General features: G+C 40.2%; 1 protein-coding gene across 2 annotated transcripts in view; it reads left to right on the top strand.

Annotated features, from left to right (window-relative positions):
• Positions 1-8,215, top strand: part of LOC148035096 (putative dolichyl-diphosphooligosaccharide--protein glycosyltransferase subunit 3B) — a 39,183-nt gene extending 30,968 nt beyond the window's left edge. Inside the window, exon 2 of one of the 2 annotated variants that reach the window (XM_087680052.1) lies at positions 7,933-8,215. The gene's annotated coding sequence lies outside the window, so the exon portion shown is untranslated. Of the gene's footprint in view, positions 1-6,445; positions 6,823-7,932 lie in introns of those variants that run through there. The other variant, XM_087680053.1, reaches the window with a different exon arrangement.
• Positions 8,216-15,912: the final 7,697 nt, after the last annotated feature.

Raw genomic sequence — 15,912 nt, 5'->3', positions numbered from 1 at the left:
CCATCCATAACAAAGTGAGGTGAAGTTGCTTGATCCATAGATACACATATATTAAAGTTGTCCATAACAAACCCTTGATGGGCCATGGAAAGGGATTGCAAATCTTCCCAAAGTTGACGACGGTCTTAGTTTGTGTTAGGACCATACACACCCACCAACTACAAAACCTCCCTCTCATACATAATCTCCACCGCAGGGAAGCTACCTTGAACACCTTGATGAACCAATGAAGGCTGCAATGAGAATCGAATAGGCAACATAACTCCAGATTTATGAGAAACCCAGCCACTAAGGAACATCGTAAATTCCTTATAAACATAGGTGGTACCAGCCAACGAGTGTTGCTTATGCTCCACCGCACTAAAAACATCCCAGTTATTGGCAAAAATAGTCCTTCACAACCTATACTACTTACTCTCCAATGAAAGCCCTTTGACATTCCATGAAGCGAGTCTCATGATAAACAAAGAAGGGAAGAACTATTGGATCATTGCTTTCCCTTCCGCATCCATAGATTTTGCAGCTTGAAACCTCTACATTTCAATATGAACCATAGCCTCAAGATATGCCCTTTGCAATCAAGCAATTGATGCACCAGGGGGGGGGGGGGGAGAGGGGGAGGATTGACGCCGGTGAGCATGAAATGCATCTCGAGAGGGCAACAGCCTCCCTCGAGCATCAAACCTCAAAGCCCTTGCATCTGCTTCTACAATGTTGCACTTTGACATGGTATCAAGGTGGGTTGAGCCAAAGATGGGAATTCAGCACGTCAATGGAAATGCATTTCAGCCCTTAGAGTGCGAATGGGAGGGTTGTGCGTCAACTTATGGCTGTAATAAGCTAAGAGACACTCTAACAGACAAAGATTCCTTCACTTCATTTGCTGATTGGCAGGGTTGCTTGTGTCTGCCTAGCGTAAAGAGGAAGTGTGTGGACATGATTTTTGTGAAGGAGTCTACTGCATTTTCAGCATTTGGAGTAGATTTGCATTTTCATCGCCTTTGATGGTGAAATAACCACAATGATCAGATGGAGGAGGTCCTAGTTGGCTGCATTTTAATTTTTGGAGTTGAAGGGGGACTATCCAAGAAGTTCAACCGATTTGAGGGAGAGAAGGATGCATGGTGGCTCAAACATGGACTTCTAGGCCACTATAGACCGCAAGGTTCCGTTCTACTTGTATTTCCTCGTGATTAGAAGCTTGATGGAGACATTTTGGAAGGTGATGGTGGAGGTTATCTTGGAGTTCTATGATCTTGTGGAGTGGTGACAGAAAAAATTGACCATCCAATGGTCAAAAGTGTCACCAGAATAAGAAATGACTCGATGATTCAATTGAATAGTAATTTTTAATTAAATCATCAAGTTCATTTCTCATTTTGGTGACACAAAGACTTGAGAACTCTTTGTACATTTGAGAAATATGATTTGGAGAAGGCATAAGTGCTTGGGTTCGTATCCGCCTTCCATATTTCTCCCTTGCACATTGATGGTCGTCATGCATGTGAAGCATATGACAAGTGCATGATAGATATGGCTGCACTCGGAGCAGCTTTATATTGGGATAAGGCCCATGAAGAGGGTATCTATGGAGATACAAATGTGGACCATGGATCTTGTCACCAAGACATGAAATTTTGATGCTTTGCCCGTCATTTGATTAAGTTAATAATCAAATGTGCAAATGTGAGGTGCGGATGTGATGTGCAAGCAAGTTATATCATTATATTGGATTCCAACAATGAAACCATGAAACCGGCCTTCTTTTGGGGAAAGGGTTGTAATGACATGATTCAACTCATTACAACAAGCAAATAAATTCACCTAAATTGAAATGCAAATGTTACCTCTTAGTCTTGGACATTTGACACCTGATTGGCCCCAAAACCTAGTGTTTCTTGCAGTATTTTGTTAACTTAAATTACAAATGGATGGAGTATACTGAGATTCTTCATCTTCCTTTGCTAATCCAAACGCCTCTTGTCGTCACAGATGACCAACAAGCCTTCAAACCAATTCGCTCCTTGGTTTGCTCGTGGAATTGGCCTTCGCTATGCTCTTGGGTGACAAATTTAGCCACAAATTCACCATTTGCTGGTTAGCCTCTTGAATTTCTTGAAATTCTTTTATATGAGGAGTTGTAGCTTGTAATTCAAGTCGTAGGCTTGTAAAATTGAGCACACTTCTCAAGGTGATCGTCAAACCCTAATCCTTGTTGTAAATCAAGGTTCACAGTAGAGATTTTTCAAAATCTCCACCTCCAATGGCTAGGACTGTTGGGATTGTTGAGGTAAGATGATAAATGCTTGGAGAATGAGAGATAATGTTGAGGAGAGAGAAAATTCAGACTTCCATGGCCAGAAAATGAAAGAAATCAGGTTTGCCCTATCTAGACAGCCATGAAAGCTGTCTCCATTGATGGAACACACCAAATATGTTGTTGCCTAGCTATAACAACCCTCTAATTGCTGTCGCCTATTGTTGTAGGACCTTGGGTTGCTGTTTGCTGCCCTTGATACTATACATGATGACTGCAAAATGTCTCCCATAGCTGACACTTGTTGCTATTGTCTTCTCCCTCTCTCCTAGGACCACAACCTTCATTAAGTTGAACTGACCGTTCTCCAACCGCCCACCAGCCTCTTCTGTCTTGTATATGCAAGTTTTGCCAAGTGGGAATCTTTCTACTTAAATTTTTAGTGATTTTTTGCATTATTAAACTCATTTTCAGAATATTTAAATTTGAAGATTAATCTAATACTTATTTTTTTTCCCAAACAATTAATTTGACCAGCCAACTATTAAATTGACTAGGCCCATTTATCACCCAAGTATACTTGAGTACTGGTTAGTCTTTGGATTGGCATTAATTAATTAATTAATGCCAAGCCCTTAGTGTCACCATTGACACTTAAGGCTAATATAATGATCCAGGCCAATTTTTGACACTAGATACCACTTAGTACTTGTCAAATATAACTTAATACAACTTTTTGCTTTGGCGCCAATTGATATTTGGGGGTCGTTGACTCAATATCATGTAATAACTTGCTTGTACATCACGTGCACTTCACCTTTGCACATTTGATTATTCACTTGACCAAATGCCAAGCAAAGCATCAAAATTTCATGTATAGTGATTGATCCTGAAAGTTTATATTCATAAAAGATCACATAAACAAGTTGCAACAATTGTAGCATGAGATCCTCATTGTGGGAAAGGTAATATTCTCCAAAGACATGGATGTTAATCTTATTGGCACAACAACTCACCCAATACAATGGCTTTTATTGTTTTGTTTATTTTGGGACAGGTCGATACCATCACATGAGAGAAGTTAGTGCCCATGGTGTTGGATCAAGAGGATCGTACTAAGCTACATTCTCCATAGGACAATTTGGAGGCTTTGGCAGGCCAAAATGTAGATGCAGAAAAGAAGGGTAAGGACGAGAGGGGTGATAAACTAAGTAGGATAAGTGTTGGAGATATCTTCATCAAAGGACCATGGTTCGTACTGGTAATGATTTAGTAGGATAACGTAAGCTTTCTTTTTGTAGCTGAAGTCACATGTATTCTTTGTCTTTGAAGATTCACTAATCTATGAAGAAATGTAATTTGGTGGAAGTTGAATATCATCAAAGCTAATAAAGGTGGTGAGTTTACCTCGAAGGAATTGCTCGTTTGACATAGGTTAAAGTATACACGAAGAGTTTGCCAACAGCTACACTCTAACAAAAAATGGAGTATAGGACCCTGGTGGAGATAGCAAGGACTATGTTGGAGTGTTCGGGGTTCTTTGGGCAGAGGTTGTAGGGACACTAACAATTCTAGACATGATACCTTTTGAGATGCATTTTGGCACTAAACATAATGTCTCTTATTTTAGGATCTTTGGGTGTGACATGTAGATCCACATTCCAAAGAAATAAGAGAAGATGGATTGGAAGGCTGTACGACACCTTTTTGTGGATTACAACACCTAGTCAATGGGTTACCATTTGTATGAGCTAGATAGTCAGGATGTCTACGCTAGTGGAGATATGGACTGTGTGGAGATTTTGGGCTCATAGGGGGTGACAAAGACCCCATTTTTGGAGATCAAGGTGACTATATTTTAGGTGGAGTCGTCATAATTAAGGCTCTCTATTATGTCCTTGAATATCTCCATGGATGCTAGTAGTATTGGCCACAGTGGTTATGAAGTGACTTAGTGCGAATGCGCTAAGTGCACTTTGGGGTTAGGGAATGTGAGCTCTATTTATAGGACTTAAGGCCCTATTGTGTACATTCATTGTGTAATTACCACTCTTGGATGCTTGGCTTATTGATCAATGTATTTGGACAATGGGATGGTGGTATAGGACACCAATCCTTGGGATGTGGTTGTGGCCTAGAAGCTTCGAGGCTCGGGGGTGAGCCCATTTGGCTCTAAGGTTGGTGTCACGAGGACGTGCAAATTTAATGCTTTGCTTATGTTTAATTGACATTTGATGAAAGGATTAATCAAATGTGCAATTAAAAGATGCACATGTGTTGCACATGTGAGGTGCAACACATGTGAGCTACTTTTTTTTACAGTTGAAGGCCCAAGGACCTTGTGAAAAAGTTGGGTGTCAAAGGCAAAAGTTGTAACAAGTTGTACTTGTTAAGTTTTTAGGTGAACTATGGTGTCAGTTTGCCCCTAGGACCATTATTGGCCATTAAGTGTCAGTGGTGACACTAGGGCCTAGGCATTAATTAATGGATTAATGCATGTCCAAGGGTCAATTAATGCATGGGACCACTTTGGGTTGCAATTGGCCTAGCCAATTAATTTTTGGATGGGCAAGGTCAATTTTTTGGATATGGATTAAGGGTTGAAATAATTTTCAGAATTAATTAATTCTGAAAATTAATTAAATGGCTGGAAATTGCTGAAAATGGATTAAGAAAGCTGTCACTTGGCAAAACTTTTCCATGCAAGTGGGGGGAAAGGCTAAATAGGGCTGAAGGGAGAGGGAAATCTCGTTTTTTCATTTTGGAGCTGTTGAACTGTTGCTGCCAGCTTTCGGGGTCATTTCCCAGCCATTGGAGACCATTTTGTTGATGGAGATTGCATATTCTTGACCTTGGGAAGCTAGCAATTGCTGCTGATGCACTTTCTCTTGAAGATCACAGTCTCTGATGTTCCTATTGTTGTTGGTGCATCTGTTTGGGGCTGGTATAGCAGAGCAGTAGCTGATTTTGATTAGTTCTTCGCGACAAATCTTAGAATTTTTTCTCTCTACAGCATTCTCTCATCTCCTTCAGCCTATGCTCAGCCATTCTCAGCAATTCTTAGCCATTCGTCAGAGATCTCAGCCATTTTTGGTGGGCTGATTTGTAATTTTTGCAGTAAACCCCAATTTACAGCAGAAATTAGGGTTTAGCAGCCACCTTGGGATCCGTACCAGAGATTGAAGGCTCAAGGGACTGAAATCAGCACGTGATAATTGAAGATTATCAAGGGATTTCAGGAGCTAGCCCATCCCGAATTGATTTGGGGCAGCATTTGGCCAGCCAAGGGTCAAATTGGAGAAGAAGTCCTGGGTGAATCAAGGGGCAAATGACCCAAAAGGCTTGCTGGTCATTTATGACAACAAGAGCAATTGGTTAGCGGGAGGAGATTGAAGAATCTCGAGTTGTACTCCTTCCAATTGAATGAAAGCTAAAGAAATACCGCAAGGGGCGCCAATTTTGGGGCCAACAGGGAGTCTACTGTTCAAGAATGTTATGGTAAAGTGTGCATTTTATTTTGTGTGCATTTATTTATTGCTGTAATTAACTCTTAAATCAGGTTATTACCACCCATTCCAAGAAGGAAGGCTGGTTTTAGTTGGGAGGTGAGATTGATGTCTAATTTATTTTATTTGTGGATATGGCTTGTATCCAGTCTCTTGTGCAGGTTGGATCCTAGGGAAAAGAAGGTTTGAGTAGTTGGCCTATTTGGGTGACCATAAGACACGTAAAATCTTTTTTAGGTTTTATTGGATTTTTTCGGAAGCCCATAAAGGATTACGCTCATATTACTAAACCTTAACACATTTGCTTAAGGGTATTTGAAACAAAAAAGCATGTCAGGCTATTGATAGTTTGGACCAATAAGCTTGATCAATGTTTTTAAACATTAAAGTGGTTGATTACTAGTGTACCAATGATGTAGATTATCAATTTGAATAAACTTTTTGAGGTTCATACGGATGCGAGTGATTATGCTTTAGGTGCTATTCTTTATTAGGATGGCCAACCTATTGTATTTGAGAGCCGTAAGCTCATCAATGCTTAAATGCATTACATCACCCAAGGGAAGGGATTATTGGTAGTCTTTTATGTGCTTAAAGCATGATGTTATTATTTGTATGGCCTTTGGTTTATTATTTGGATGACCATTGTTCATTAAAATACCTAACTTACCTTTGTGATTAGCTTGATCTCTGTGGCCGTAATGCAAGATGGGTGGATTAGTGAGCTTATGCTGGAATTTGACTTTGAGATTCGCTACAGAAAGGGCGCAACTAATGTGGTTGCCAATGCTCTTAGTTGAATATTTGAAGTCAATGCCTTATCCTTCTCCAAAATTTGGACTGGTTTCTATATTTCTCTGAAGGGGCATTGTCAAAATGATCTTCACTTTGGTAAGATTTGACAACTAGTTCAAGAGGGATCTAGTAGCCTATGAAGCTTTGGTGGTTTAGATGTCCGAAAGCTGGCTACTGAGAGAAAGATGGCGAAAAATTATTCCATTTGTAATGGATTACTTTTTAAACAAGGCAAAGTGTGTGTATTCGATAATCATAATATTTGCAAGTGTTATAAGTTATCTTTGAGGTAATGTGGTCCTTTCCAAATTACCAAGAAGATAAGTAGCGTATCCTACGATCTGGGTTTATCTTTGGAAATTCGAGTTCACCTTGTGTTCCACATTAATCACTTGAAAAAATGATTGGGACAAGGTGAACTGATTGTTTAGATTGAGGAAGTTGCATAGATAAAGGACACTGCTTGGTATATTCCACTCGAACCCCAATTGGTTTTTGACCTTAGGACTAGACGATCCTGTTGGGGACCGTTTATCCAAGTATTTGGTCAAGTGGAAAAACCGCTTGGAGGCGGAGGCTACTTAGGAGTGGGTATGTTCGTTGAAGAGTCATTTTTCTCACTTCGTCCCTCAGGATGGTGCTGAGCTAAGAAGTCAGGATAACAGTCAGTCATAATGGGGATATCGTTGAGCTAAGAAGAGAGGTGGAGATGCAATCTTAGTTGCTGAATTCAGGAGGAGGTATCAGTGTGTGCATGCCCTAGATATGAGACTACAATTTTGCTGGCTTCTGGTTCGAAGGATTTTAGAGACTTTCATGAAGAGATATATCAGTCGATGCATGACATAAATGTAAATGTGGTTACTGGGTTGTTAGCGTGGTATGGTGCATACTGGTCTAGGTATTGTATCATTACCTTGACAAGTTCACTGGTCTTCATATATATCATCCAAGCTGGTCTGTGCATTAATCTTGAGGCTAAAGTTATCAGCAGAACTGCAGGGTGTGAAGTGATGCTGCATAGTGAACAAGGAGCATTTTTATGTGTATGAAATTCTTTTGTGCAGAAAACCTTCTAATGAAAGTGGTACTGTGCCCGAATAAGAATAAAGCCTTGAATTCTATAACTAAATGCAAAATTGTTTTGTTGATTCCATATTCCCCCTGCAGCCAAAAAGAAACAAAGAGAGAGGTCCTTTTGACTTGTATAGGCATTGGACTATTAAAAATTTATGTTGTGCAATGATCTGAAACAATTTGATTTTACTTCTGATTTGTAGTAGATTGTGTAGGATTATATAGTAGACTGTTCTGGGCATGATATGGAGAATGCACTTGAGATAGAAAAAATACGAAGTTCTGTTTTTGAATCAGGTGTTCTGGGGCAAAAGAGGAGCCTCAAAAGTGAAAAAGGCACACACTATTTGACTAATACAATGTTTTTCAGTTTGAGAGTATTTTATGGTGTAATGGACTACATCTTCATCATGAGAAAAAGAATAGAAAAAAGCACTCTTAATTATTATCTCCACATGATGTCAATTGCCATCATCAGTTTCCCATTTCTCATACTAGGTAAGGATCTTTCAGGGTCCTGATAAGTTCTTGACTATGTCAACAGTCAATTCTTGCATATAGAAAGAACCTTGGTTTGTAAGGAAGCATCAGTCGTCCTTGTCATTCAACAGTTGTCTCATGACAACCCGAATCTGGTACAGTGCTTGTCGCTTGTTCATTTGATGCTTTGTTTCACAGTTTCAGAGAGGAGAGAGTGCATTATCACCTACGTAAGCTCTCATAAAGTAGGAAACAAAGATCTGACTGCTTGGTTTGTTGCATTACATTACATGTGCATTAGATATATTAAGCATGTTGATATACATTGCAGCACACATATCCCTGACAGTGCATTCTTTAAGGCCCATTGGCCAAGATCCATCCACATTTATAGGCACAAGAAAGCCAACTTCAATTAATGTCGACTTTCTTCTAATGTTCTTGTTTAGCATTTAGTAGTTGTAAGCTTCCATCGTAGCAATACAAGATTGGATCAATGGCCATGTAGTGTTCTCTCATAGGCCATGTAGTGTCCAAAATGTGTGGCCTTTGACTTGCCCTCTTGGAAGGGAAGTTTGGGTGGTGGCTGATCAACAAACATTGGTAAATGTGGATAGGGTAGGCAACTATGTATGCTTGATAAGGTTAAGGATACTCATTAATGTTGGGTTGGGAATGAATCTAGGTAGCCTATTATTGTTTCTTGTGCCACTTACTCAATAACTAGACATTAGTAGAGCTCTTATTCCTTCAAGAGTTCAGCCTACTTTGACTTGGCAAGACTAGCAATCACCTAGTTGCTTTCCTCCCCTTTCCAAAACATCACGTTACCCCTTCCAGCAAGTAAGCAAACCTAATGATTTTGAGATTGTAGTGGACACACCACTTACTTCCTCTCATTGTAGTTGATTCGATATGGAGTTGGAGTTGGAGATGGCCTCAATATCCTTGCACAATCCTCTCACTCCAAGTGGTTGATCTATGCCACAATCTACTTAAAGCTCAACCCCTCGTTTTCAAGAGAAGAAGAAGAATAGGAAAAATTAGAAGATGGAGAGTGAGATGCCAAAGTCAATGAATGCTTGACCCTTGCCCCTTGCACTCTCAAACTCAATTTGTCACACACACACACACACACACACACACACACACACTCTCTCTCTCTCTCTCTCTCTCTCTCTCTCTCTCTCTCTCTCTTGCACACAATGAAAGCAAGTACTCTCTTGCTCTCATTCCCTCTCTCTCTTGCACACAATGAAAGCAAGCAAGGACAAAATGTGAACAAGAGACCAAGAAGGCTTGGAATCAATCAAACACAGATGAATAAAATGGCATTACTTTTTTCTAGCTTATATATATGAACTTCGTTTTTTGGGTATCCTTTTACGTTTGAAACCATTACTTTAATTACTTTATGGGGCATCCTTTTATATTGAGAATCCATTTTCTTAATTAGGTCCTTGAGTTGTCTCTTTGCCTTTAAACACTTGCCTTGATGGACTACAAATTGTCTTGTGCAAACTCTTACTTTGATGGACTATTGATTGTCTTGATTCAATTGATTGCGCACTTGTTGGGATTCTACTATTGATCAATTAAGTCAAGGCATTCATGACATGACCTGAGTCACTCATTGGCCTTTGTAAACAAGCCAATGGTTCAAGGGAGGCATGTTTTCACCGGATCTATCTTTTATAGTCTTAACTTTCCATGAGAGTTTTTTTATGATTTGCATGGGTGAGCTCAATCCTCTCAAAATGATTTTCATAGTCGATTACATCAAGATCAACGAAATGTTGGTTATTTTAGGCGAAGTTTGAAAAATTTCATCCTTTAGATTAAGAATGTGGGGCTTCCTCTTCATTATTCTTACTTGTAGCTACGAAGTGTAGGGTTAGCATTACCCCTTGCTAGTTCCTTGGCACTCCACGCTTCAATGGGATGTTTCTTGCTAGGAATGGCCTTGACATGGTGTAATGTTGGAGGGGGTAATAGTCCTTTTGGGTGTAGGAGCTTGTGCCATCCTTGTGGTCTTGGGCAATGGTATCTAAGGATGTAGGTGATGGCTTCTTGGTAGGGTTGGCATTACCCCTTGCTAGTTCCTTGGCACTCCATGCTTCAATGGGATGCTTCTTGCTAGGAATGGCCTTGACATGGTGTAATGTTGGAGGGGGTAAATAGTCATTTTGGGTGTAGGAGCTTGGGCCATCCTTATGGTCTTGGGGAATGGTATTTAAGGATGTAGGTGATGGCTTCTCAGTAGCATGCTATTGTAGTAACGGTGGGGGAATGAGGAACTAGAGGACAAGTGGCCATTGATGTAATTAGGTTGTCTTCATGAATGGGAGTGCACCTATAATAGCAATTATATGCACTTAATAGGATGTGACTAGTTGGGTTGAACCTTGGGCAAGTTGAGGGTATTGTTCCACAATTGAGGATCCAATTGTGCATGGTTATTTATGTAGTACAATGCTCAATGTGACAGGTATTTGGTTACAATTGGAGGGTCCCACGCATGAGGTGCCTTATGTGTGGTGGAGTGTGGGAAGGGGCTAGGGCTTGATAACTCTTTGGAAGCAATGCACATATTTGCCCTCTATTTCTTCTTTGGCATGCATTTTCATTTTGTTATTTTCTTTTCTTTTCTTTTCTTTTTTTCTTTTTTCCTTTTCCTTTCGTATCATTTTTTTTTCTTTTTTGTTTTGAGTATATAATATAAGCTAGATTTCACTACTCAAGGAGGGGGTTAGTGTACGTACGTTGGAGGTGGTCTCTAGTAGATATTCATTTACAACTTGAGGGAGACTAAGAGGGAATCCATGAAAGAGCCAATGGTGTACATGATACATCTATTGTTGACAATGACCTTCAGGACGGCTATACAATATAATAGCAATTTTTTTTCCTATTGATACAATCACACCATTGCCACTCACTCAGCAACTATATTCACATTGAAGAATAAGGGTGGGAATGTGTCTTCATATGGAGTGATTGGGTGATGGAAACGTCTCACCAATAGCATTAGATAGTTACATACATGATGAACAATGGATCATAGTAGTTGTTGATTCTCCTTGGACAATTGTTAAATCTTCTCATGTATTGAAGGAATACAGGGTCCCTAGGTTTGAACATATATGTCTTTTAGCACGTGAGGCTCAAATGTTTGAGACCTTTGGAAAGTTCTATCTTTTGTGCTCCTCTTCGCAATACTTGTTGCACCTTTGATAATAGAAGCAATATAGAGGATTGGCCTACTCATCGGGGTATGTGTAGTAGTAGGCGAGCCATGTGACTTACCTATTTATAGTATTGGGTGGCGCTATTTTGGTTGCCCCTACTACTCATCCCTAAGCTTCATTTTAAGACAACTACTAGTTTCTACATGGTGATAGTGCTGGTGGAAGGCCTCGACATCTTGTTAATTAAGTAATTTTTGTGATATATTTTTTCTATTTTGATGAGAAAATGTACTTTCCACAAGGTGAGTGACATTCTAAATTGGGGATCCTCATGCACCTTGAAGTTGAAGGTCACCACTGCGATGCCAAATTGTTGCACCTCTTGATACTTGTGTAGGGCTTCAACACAAACTACTTTTTTTTGTTGTTGTTGTGGCATATCCATCATCCATCAACTTTTGCATGGGAGCTCTTAAGACCTTGATCATCCTTTCACACTTTCTATTGTTGAGTCATCTCTTTTGTCTCCTATGTGTCGCTTGGGCCTTTTTTGTCATAGTTAAGGAGTTTGGCCATTTCAATTGGGGGTATCTTTGGTGCTATGGCGGTTCTTCTAGTATCTCCATTTAGATGTGAAATTCTCTACTTGATGACAAGAAGGGATTAGTTGAGAGACCCATGCACTTGAGATTCTCATAATCATACCTTGCTACTCTTACAAATGGGCTTCATAAGCTCAAGCAAGCATTTCGAATGTGGTATCTAGTTGAGCGAAATAATCAGCTTGCTATAGGAACATTACTTTCCTTGACCTTTGCTATAGGCATTTGATAGATTGATTGGTATGTCTTATTGGGTCTCATTCGAACTATGGTGGTTATGGTCTTGTGATAGTCACTAAGGACATTTGCATTCAATGTAGATTCACTTTTGGTTGTAGTCTTAATGTGAGTCTCGAGTTGTGCATCATTGTGATTTTAACCTTCTTAGCCAAAGGTTTTAAAGCCATTGCTTTCTTGAATATTGATGAATAAGGTGTGCATATTTGGGCAAACCATGTAAGACAAGTTTTCGTGGCGTCACAAGTTGTGTCATGGGGCTTATATACCAAGATAGCATATTGAGGTCGAGATGGGCTTAATGTCGTGGGGGTTGGAGTGTTGCATTTGCACATGGTTCCATGTGTTCTATAGGAAATTAATTTGCGATTTGGGTGATGCTTGAAAGGCTCCTTTGGGATACATATGCAACATTCACCCTTGATTGATCAATAGAACCTTTGGCATCCATGTGGCAATAAGGGACTATTGTCGGTTGTGGTCCATCTATGTTACTTTTGTGGTTTAGGAGTTCATGTGGTTTCTCTTTGTGGTATGGAATGGGTTCAAGGATTAATATGAGTGCTGATCTCTTGAATTGCTTACAAGCAATCAAGTGTTAAGAGTGCAGCGGTGCAAAGAGAGAGAGAGAGAGAGAGAGAGAGAGAGAGAGAGAGAGAGAGAGAGAGAGAGAGAGAGAGAGAGAGAGAGAGAGAGAGAGAGAGAGAGATGCAAATGATGAATATTAAAGAAAGAATGTAGATATGTACACATATTCAAGGTGTATGTCTGTGTATCTCTGCCTCGACGATCTCATGGGTTATGAACCTCCTAGTCTAAATAGCAATCTCCATGATCAACAATCTAGAATATTGCAATTAGAATGATAAGGTGTGTGGGTAAAAGATTCTATATATAATAGTAATATAGACCATTTGAAATAGTTATAGGCTAGTTTAAATCTAGTTGACATGGTCAGATTTGGTTGACTGTCCAAATAGCTACTTAAGATAGCAATAAAAATTATTGCCTTTTGTTTGATTGGCTAAGTAGTAAATGTGTTCCCTTGATGAGCACGTGAAAATTGTTGGCATGTTGTGAATTGTCATGGATTGAGGCATGACACTTGTCTACTTGCCCACAACTAATGACATTGGCTTAAACTGTAATATGAGAGTGCACAATTATAAGCGATTGCTTTAGAATGCTCGGACTGACAAGAAATAGATGTACCCTTTCCATCTTTGAGGAATGCCTATCTAGGGGATGATCGTATCTTTAACATCCCCTCTTAAATTTTGGAGGCATGAGGCTAAGAGATCTGAAATGTTGGAGTAAAACTTATGGAAGCATCTTTATAAGTATTGAGGCTTCTCTCGCTTAACCGTCAAGACCCACGGACCGCTTATTCCTTCAAGCATTTCAAACGAGTACTAATGGTTACCTCTCACATAGCCAATGCACTATCCCTCTCTATGAGTGTAGCGAGCTTATCTTGATGCTCGATTGAGTTGCTTCCTCTCTCAAGCACTCTGATAGCTCTATGATTCATGATGCAAGCTCAAGCCTCTTTCTCCAAGCTCTATCCCCCATAGCCACGTGCGAAATGAGAAAAGAGAAGAGGGGAAGAAGAGAGGAGATGGTGGAGGACTTCACCTCCAAGATCTCTCACCCTCGCACACTCATTTCCTCACTCACAAACATTTCTTTCTTTTAGCACTCACAAGTAAGCAAGCAAGAGAAGAGAAGAAGAGTCCACTTTGTCGCATACTAAGAATGAGCTCTCATTCACTTTTTGAACTTTATATACATGCCCTAAAATCCCATGGGTACCCATTTTTTTTTTGCATGATCGGTTATTATGGCAAGGTTTTTTTTTTCATTTCCTTCTACTTGGTTTATTTCTTTAGTTTATGTCCGTTTGCCCTTGTATACTTTGCACAGGAGGGAGCTTGACTCTCTTTTACAAAAGTTTTAGGGGCACCTTGTATTTAAAATGCGCTTTTGTCTTTGACTTGATTTTTGAGGCCGCCTTTGCGCTTTTAGTCATTCTCCTTCCTCTCTCTTTCGTTGTGTCTGATTCTCTTTTGGGCCACCTCTTCTAGGTTTTGACTTGCGTTTTTTTTAAAACTTTTTCTCGCTTTCTTCTTGTGTTGAGGTTAATATTACCCCCCTCTTATTTTAATGCAAGTCCCATGGCACTGAGGTGTAGTAGTTGGAGGTGGGATGGGTGTAGCCAGATGGCTTTTTTGAGTTTGTATGACAAGCCCTTGCGGGGGATGGTGTTGTATGGACCGGCCCTTGAAATTGAAGATTTAGTTGGGGTGGGTCATTTTTTGTTGCTGGTGTTGAGGGGATTTATACTTTGAAATTGAAGATAAACTTAGATGGATCCTTGCATGGAGAGAGACTAATGGACAGATTCATCTTTAAAATTGAATATGGTGTTAGACGGATCCCTCCCTTGGTTGTCTACGGTTGCCTTCAGTTGTACTATTGTAGATAAGCTTTTTCATTCACTTTTTGATTGGGGATGTTGCAGCATGCTCTTGCTTTGGTTTGTCTGTAAGGTGACGTTGTCACATAAGATGCGGAGTGCATTGTATGGATGATGGGGTCTCTGAAGCTGGTGGTTGAGGCCTTTATTTGTACTTGAAAAGAAAAGAAGGTATACTATCTGGGGGTGTGCTAAGTTTGTTGTGTGGTGCATTGTGCTTGTGCTAGTGGGACTGGGAGTAAGCTTGGGTAGTCTCTCACTTGAGGGCTTAGTTTGTGTATAAGGGAGGTGCAGTGCGTGTAGCTTAGGGTGACAGGTCTAACCGTAGGCGAGTGCTACCTTCCTAGGTATAACCTACCCTTGATGTGTCTTAAGCATGTGTCATGGGGAATCAAAAAGGGCTAGGGGGTTAGACATGGAGTCGGCCAACCGAGGCCACCGAACACGCCTAACTTGAGAACCCCTAGATGCAGTGACTATGGTCTACGTGCAACTTGTTGTGTCTACATGTGATTTATATTTCCATTTTCGCTCTTTGGGTTGCCTTTTCGCTTTGTGCCTTCTTGTCTTTTGTTTCTTTATTATCTCTCGTCTCCTTCTTATTCTTATTTTTTTGTGTGTACAAGTTACATTGTCATGATAGAAGTTTAGTTTTCATCATCGGAATGAGGTGGAGAAGGGGGCTTAATAGATTTGTTAAGGAATTCGCAGCTTTAGAGATATCCCTTGTGGTTTAGGCGGACTTGAAGGGTGGTGGCAGAGGAATAGATGATTGCAGTGAGTGAAGCGGCTATCATTCATATCCTCTAGAAGAGCTGAGCAAAATGAAGGTAGTAGAGCGGCTTGCATCATTAGTTGAGCCATCGCACAACTATCTATAGCGTTAGGATCAAAATGGAGAATTTGGAGGCCGTGCTCTTGCAGAGTGGGTTCTTGCCTAAGGAGTATTCTAAGTAGTCTAAGGTAATTACAAGTAGTAATAAAGGCGAGGTCTTGCCTAAGGAGTATCCTAAGCAGTCTAAGGTAATTACAAGTAGTAATAAAGGCAGGGTCAGGGCATGAAGAGAATTCGTTGAAGTGGATTAGGGTATCATACAAATTTTCTAATGTGAAGATGAGGGCATCTTTATATGTAGTACAGTGTGGATTATAAATTATTGGGAAATCATAGCAGTGGTGGACACTAGAGTCAAAATCCACCCTTACCCTTTGAGGGTAAGGCATAAAGATTGGGTCATTCCGCTCGAAGGGTTGCGTGTTGCAAAAGGCCACCCAAGTGTCCATGTTGGTGTCA

This window comes from Lygodium microphyllum, chromosome 6 (assembly GCF_053477565.2).
Source record: "Lygodium microphyllum isolate KBCC chromosome 6, Lygodium_microphyllum_v1.1.10, whole genome shotgun sequence".
NCBI lineage: Eukaryota > Viridiplantae > Streptophyta > Polypodiopsida > Schizaeales > Lygodiaceae > Lygodium > Lygodium microphyllum.
Note: the sequence above shows the minus strand (reverse complement) of the source record. Positions and strands in the feature narration are given on the sequence as shown.